The sequence below is a fragment of the Psammomys obesus genome, unplaced genomic scaffold (genome assembly GCF_907164565.1).
Source record: "Psammomys obesus unplaced genomic scaffold, mPsaObe1.curated_primary_1811, whole genome shotgun sequence".
NCBI lineage: Eukaryota > Metazoa > Chordata > Mammalia > Rodentia > Muridae > Psammomys > Psammomys obesus.
In genome coordinates, this window is record NW_026587759.1 from 4823159 (window position 1) to 4830741 (window position 7583).

Here is a 7583-nt window from a genome sequence, read left to right on the forward strand (position 1 = left end):
TAATTTTTATAAATTATTTTTATAAAAGTTTATTCACTTTTTATCCCAGCTGTAGTGCCCTCCTTCATCATCTCCCAATCTCACCCTCCCTCCCTCATCTCCTCCTATGCCCCTCATGAAATCCACTGATAAGGGAGGTCCTCCTCCCCTTCCCTCTGACCCTAGCCTATCAAGTCTCATCAGGACTACTGCATTGTCTTCCTCTGTGCCTTGGTAAGGCTGTTCTCCCCTCAGGGGGAGGTGATCAAAGAGCCAGCCACAGAGTTCATATCAGAGAAAGTCCCTGTTCCCCTTACTATGGAACCCACTTGGAGACTGAGTTGTCATGGGTTACATCTGTGCAGGGTTTCTAGGTTATCTCCATGCATGATGTTTGGTTGGAATATCAGTCTCAGAAAGGTCCCCTGTGCCCAGATTTTTTGGTCCTGTTAATCTTCTTGTGGAGCTCCTGTCCGCTCCAGGTCTTTCTATCTTCTCTTAAGTTTAAGACTTAAACAAAAAAACAAACAAACAAAATTATAGCTGCTGAGAACCTTAGGATTATGAGAAAAATGCTTAATTGCATGAGCCTGTTGGTTATTTATAGAAACCCAAGAAATTGAAAAAAATGGTTAAGAAAGCTAGCTGTGATATTAGTTGTCCAGTCTTCAAAAGCTGTGAAAATGCAGGCTCAGATGAAGCCCTGACTAGAACAGTCTGTGATGCTGGACAATTCGAGTTAGCTGTTTGAAGCTGTCCTGGAAGCAAGTTTGGACAAAACAACAGTTCAGGAAGTCTGAGGCTGGATCATATAGGATGCACCTTGAACATTCCATACATATGTTATTACAGAAATGTATATTGTTTGTGAAAGTTTGTATGTTTACATGACAAGTGGACCAGACACCAATGGAATGGAAAAATCCTGAACAAGACTCATCTTCCATGAAGTTGAGACATTAAAACATAATTATTCCAGCATCTTACTTGATCTGGGGAAACTATATCCAAAATCAGCACAGGTTGAGAGAAAAAAGTGTATTATAGAAATGATGTACAAATAATAGGGAAAGGGGACAGATTATTGATCTACTCTTAACCCAAAGAACATTCTATATGCCAGTAGTTTCACATTGGTATGTATTTTCCTATCCTCACACAAAATTGAGGTTATTTTTGGTTATGTTGGTATAAATTATTGTACATTGATATAAATTTAAACCTATTTTATACCCATTTTATATATATGTTTCAACTGTTGTGTATTGGACCAATGCAACTCATTTAGAAATATAAAGTTTAGTTCCAGTCTTATAAAGCTGCTATTAAATCAGGATAATTAAGCAACACAAGTTAATAGTCAATCAAACTCATGGTTATGTCAGATAAAAGTCTAGTTTATCAGAGAAATTTACATCCTAGGATGAACAGATAGTAAATAACTAGACACAAGCAAGTTTACCTATTAAGGTGTGTTGTAAATACATCTCCAAAAACTTCAGATACCTATAGAATATGTCATATAATGTGTTTATTTTATTATTATTTTAAGGATTCTTTAACAATAAGACATGCCAGCTTCTGGTAGCACCCTACCCTACATTAAATAAGATATTTAGTGCTGTATGAAAGGAGAGAAGGTTAGTATTTCCCTTGACAAGGAAAAGAGACTCTTGGGCCTAAAAACACCCTACAGTTAAGTCATTGCCACCTATTTTATAGCATCTAAGCAAGGTTTTTATATAAAAAGGACATTTGCACAACTATGTTCATAGCATCTTTATTCATAATAGCTATAATCTGTAAACAACCTAGATGTCCCTCAACTGAAGAATGGATACAGAAATCATGGTATATTTACACAATGGAATACTACTCAGCAATTAAAAAGAAAGAAATCATGAAATTTGCAGGCAAATGGATGGAACTAGAAAAGATCATCCTGAGGTGAGGTAACCTAGAAGCAGAAAGACATATATGGTATATACTCACTTATAAGTGGATATTAGCCATATAATAGAGGATAAACACACTAAAATCTATAGTCTTAAAGAAGTTAAACAAAAAGGAAGACCCTAGGGAAGAGGCTGAAACCATACTCAGAAGGGCAAACAGGATAGACATCAGAAACAGAAGACAAGGGACAGGACAGTAGCCTTTCACAGGAGACCTCTGAAACATTCCTTCCCCCTCAGTGTATCAAAGGAGATACTGAGACTCATAGCCAAACTTTGGGCAGAGTACAGGGAATCTCATCAAAGAAAAGGGAGATAAAAAGACCTTGAGGAGACAAGAATTCCACAAGAAGACCAACAGAGCCAAAAAATTCTGGGCCCAGGGAGTCCAATAGAGATCGATATTCCAATCAAGGACCACACATGGAGAGGACCTAGACCCCCTGCTCAGATAAAGCCCATAGGCTGCCCAGTTTCCAAGTGAGTTCCCTAGTAAGGGGATCAGGGGCTGTCTCTGACATAAGCTCATTGGCCTGTTCTTTGATCACTTCAGCCTGGGGGATGCAGCCTTGCCAGGCAACACAGGAAAATGATGTAGCCAGCCATGATGAGATCTGATAGGCTAGGGTTGGAATGAAGGGGAGGAGGTCCTCCCCTATCAGTGGATTAGGGAAAGGGTATAGGGGGAGAAAAGTGAGGGTGGGTGGCACTGGGAGAAGAGACAAGGAGCTATAGCCAGGATACAAAGTGAATAAATTGTAAATTGAATTAATTAATTAATTAATTTTAAAAAACATTGTATTTGTAAGCAGAAGAGCCTAAGATTTCCCAAGACATAGAAATGTCAAATGATAATTACCCTGAGTTGATTGTTGCTCATTATATACATGCATCAAATTACCCACTACCTATAAATTTGTACAATGTGTTCTTTAATAAATTCCATTTTCTTCCTCTGTGGCCTGGCAAGGCTGTTTCCCCCCTCAGGGAGAGATGATCAAAGAGTCAGCCACTGAGTTCATGTCAGAGACAGTCCTTGTTCCCCTTTCTACGGAATCCACTTGGATGCTGAGCTGCCATGGGTTACATCTGAACAGGGGTTCTAGGTTATATCCATGAATGGTCCTTGGTTGACAATGCAACCAGTCCTGATAAGACCTGATAAGCTAGGGTCAGATGGAAAGGAAGGAGGACCCCCCCATCAGTGGACTTGGAGATGGTCATGGGAGGAGATGAGGGAGGAAGGAATGAGGAATGGGTTACAGCTGGAATACAAAATGAATAAACTGTAATTAATATATAAAATTTGAAAATACAATTAAAAAATAAATTCCATTTTAACTTAAAAAAAAAAGAACATATTGAGCAGCACAGAACCTCGTTATGGAGGTTGCTTCAAAAGTGACAAGCCAACCACTGAGCAAAAACTTTGCTTCAACTGGTGACAGTATTCTGTCCAAAATGGACAAACTGGACACATGGGAAAAATTGTTTGCAAACTTTTGCCAAGACAAGGTACATAATCTTTCACAATTCCTGCTTTACAAAAAGTCTGTCTGGCACTCTGGACCAGAAGGCTAAAGATCATGTCCCAACATTGTAGAAAGACATAGGATGACTGCCCAGGCAGCCAGCTGTCTGTCATTTCTATATTGTGGAAGCTGCTTGCTCTGTGTTCCTACATCTTTAGATAACAGTTATTCCTTCTCAAGTCTCTGATTCGCTTGAAGACTAGACAGTTATAGTCTCATAAGTAAGCATAAGCTATTGACGACTTAAGATAATTTCAGGTCTAAGGAGCTATTTTTAGATGGATAATACAAGTTAGGATAAAAAAATAATTAGGTTCAGAACTCTGAACATACCAAGATAGGATAGATACTAAAATACTTTCTCAAAAGTTGCCAGGTGCAAATGGAATGGACATTGTGAATGTAAATCCTACATGATTGTTTCATAATTGTTATTTTTATATACTTTATTAGTATAATTGAAAGATATTTTTTTGGATTTAAAGATGGAAATATAGAAAGAATCTCTTGTGCCTGTATATAAGCATCACCTGTCATTTAAAAGCTAATGGCCTGTTAGCTGTGGCAGGAAATAAGGAGGTGGGAGTTCCAGAGAGAGACAGAGTGACAGAGAGACAGAGACAGAGAGAAAAAGACAGAGAGACAGAAAGAGAGACAATGAAGAACTCTGAGAGATGTCAGAGGTGAGGATTTGCCCCAGACTCCGGAGAAGATGGACATACAAACCTGAGCAGACATAACCAGCCATGTGGCAGAACTAAGAAAAGAACAGGCAAGATCTTAGTTATGGGCCAGTCAGGGAGCATGCCTAGATTGGTCTAGAATTTTGTAAATGTATTTAAGCCTCACAGTCATTATTTCAGGAGCTGGGTGTGGGAGGAAAACACACATTTACAATTCTTTTTTTGTTATTATATTATAACTTGAATTTGCTTTTATGTATAAGGAAGACATCTAGGGCTTGGAAGATGGCTCAGTGTGTATGAGTGTTTGCTGCAGGAGCACTACAACCCTAAACTTGAATCCACAGAACCAATGTAAAAAGCTAGAGATACGCAAGTGCTATGGGAAGCAGATGGAGTCCTGAGTGTGTATTGTTTGTCAAGAGCAAGTATAACGAGCATATAAAGGCATAAAAAATGCCTTTTAGATATAATGTAAATGGCAAATATGTAAAAATGTGTGTTGTATATGTATGTGTGTGCTTGTGGGGGGGGTGCTGTGGGGGTGGGATTGTGTAAAAACAGCTTAATCTGGAACCCACTACACCCAAGGCTGCACCTGATAACCAGAACTCAGTAACACCACTCACTCAAGATACCCAAACACAGTCCTAGAACCTCATGCCACCAACTGAAGGGTCGATAAGCAGAGAACGATGCTCTCTTTGCACATCTGAAAGGACACCATCTACATCCACCCTGTGCCTGGAAAGTTTCCCCAGGATCCAGACCCTCAAATCAGAGACATCTGTTAGAGACTGGACCTGGCCTTCAGCTAAGATAATCACCCAGATAAGCAGCCTGAGGAAATAGGTTTAGGACTGGAAGTAGGAATTTGGAGTGTGAACCTTTTGTGATACCCTCAGTGTAATAAAAATACTTTTGGTCATACTAATCACATGTATCTCTGCTTTCTTGCTGGTAAAAGCAAGGCCGTGTCAAGGTCCCATGTCCCTGAAAACTGTTAAACTTCCTGGGAGTCAGCCTCAGGCAGACGGTAAATCCTTCCACGGGTGAATTTGGAATCCTGACATTGTGTGTTGAAAGCAGAGAATACAGCTTCTTCCTCCTCCTGGATGTTTGTAAAGTGAGACAGCTCCCTTATTACAGAGACTTCCTGCTGAGATGAGTTTACCCTTCCTTTGTGTGCTGCACAAAATAAACTCCCTAAATTTCCTCTTCCTGTTGTCCATGCCCTCTCTCAGAGCTAGCACAGCTGACCCAAGCACAGCTTTACTTTATATATGCCTGTTATTATTTCAGAATCTGTCATTGTTTTCATGCCCAAATCACCTTAATTAGGTTTGAATGACATAGCATGGTTGTATGAAGCAAAACTACCTGTATTTGCAGGATGTATGTGTGTGTATGTGTGTGTGTGTGTGTGTGTGTGCGCACGCCTAGGAGGGAGCATGAAGAAAGGAGAGGCACAGAAGCATGCTGACTGTATTTTTCTAGTCTTTTCATGTTGGCACATATGGAAATATGCATTCTCTCCATACACATGTACATACACACCACACACATTCAAAAAGCTTAAATTAATTAATAAATAAAATACTAAGACATCAAATTTTAATTGATATATAATATTAAGCTTGGCTTATTTTTGTAGTAAACATACCAGAGAAACAAAATTAGGTTAGAATGTGAGTTGTTCAAAATTGCCCAAAATACCACAGGATGAATTAGAAAAGTTGTAAGTCATAGAAGATAATACGACATGTGGCTTCGCACTTGGAAAGAAAGGCTGGTTTGACCTTGTGAAAAGAGCATCGACCAGAGTGAGGAGTCATAGATAGGAGAAAGGATCACAAAAGAAAAAAATATCAGGAAAATGTAAAACTTAGAATAAGGGTTCTTTTGATTCTGATGTTGATTTAATAATGGATGAAACTTGAAGTTTCATGCTAAGAATAAGACATTTGAATTGTTCTATTTAAATTTTAATAAAGGAAAAAAGAAAAGTCCTCTAAATTTTTTTAAAAATCAGTAATTGTATTACTGTTTCAACTTAGAAAAATCCTTTATTTTGCTCACTATTGAATGAAATTTAACTATTTACAGCTCTGTATCTTTCTTGTTCACTCCATTGGTTGACAGGTATCACATTCCTTCCAGCAGCAGAATATTAGATTACATATCCCTTGTCTTGGTCTGAAAGGCACAGGATAAACATACTAAAATCTGTACACCTAAAGAAGCTAAATAAGAAGGAGGACCCAGGGTAAGATGATCAATCCTCATTTAGAAAGACAAATGGGATGGACATTGGAAGTAGGAGAAAAAAAGAAACAGGACAAGAACCTACCATAGAGGGCCTCTGAAAGACTCTACCTATCAGTGTATCAAAGCAAATGCTGAGACTCATAACCAAACCTTGGGCAGAGTGCAGGGAATTATGTGAAAAAAAGGGGGAGTTAGTAAGACCTGGAAAGGACAGAAGCTCCACAAGGACCAAATATATCTGGGCACAGAGTTCTTTTCTGGGACTTTTTCTCCAACCAAGGACCATGCATGGATATAACCTAGAATCTCTGCTCAAATGTATCCCATAGCAGCTCAGTATCCAAGTGGGTATCCTAGTAAGGGAAACAGGGACTGTCTCTGACATGAACTCAGTGGCTGGCTCTTTGACCTCTCTACCTCACGAGGGGGGAGCAGCCTTGCTAGGCCACAGAGGAGGACATTGCCAGTCCTGATGAGAACTGATAAGCTGGGGTCAGATGGAAGGGGAGGAGGAACTCTCCTATCAGTAGACTTAGAGAGGAGCAAGAAGATGAGGGAGGGTTTGGGAGGGAATGAGGGATGTGGCTACAGCTGGGATACAAAGTAAATAAACTGTAATTAATACAAAAAATAAAAATTTAATTAAAAAGACTGGAAATTTTACCATTTCCTGATATTTAATAATAAGAGTAATGTGTTATGTTAGATTAGTTATGCATTTAAGTTTTATCTACTGCTATTTCAGACGTTTATTAATCTAAGACCTTCAAAATATGGATCTATTAATTCCATGACTTCCGATGCAAAAAATAGAGCAATCTGCAAACACAGCACAATAGAAAGAGATACATGCATGAAGCTAGCTTGAAACTCTTGTGTGAGCAAAAATTGTATGTGGAATATTCAGTTCAAATTTGCTCCTCAATGTTGGGAGTCAAACAGTTTCCCCAAGTGAGGCTTACAGTCTTCTACTGAGTATTCTCACCAGGCCCTGGAAGTCAAATAAGCTGAATGGGTAGTTGAAGCAGGGACATTATTGAGGTTTATCGGATATTAAAACTTGAGTGAATTTGAAAGGATGCTTCTAATAAGGAGAAGCCAGCCTCATGCTAACCACTTTCTGCTCACACCCACCCCTCTCCCACACCTCCTGCTTTTTTGTGCAT

General features: G+C 39.0%; 1 non-coding gene across 1 annotated transcript; it reads left to right on the top strand.

Annotated features, from left to right (window-relative positions):
• Positions 1 to 1597: 1597 nt before the first annotated feature.
• On the top strand, positions 1598 to 1720 carry LOC129674187 (U6atac minor spliceosomal RNA). Its single transcript, XR_008719782.1, has one exon. It is a non-coding gene; the product is annotated as a U6atac minor spliceosomal RNA (small nuclear RNA).
• The last annotated feature ends 5863 nt before the right edge of the window (positions 1721 to 7583 follow it).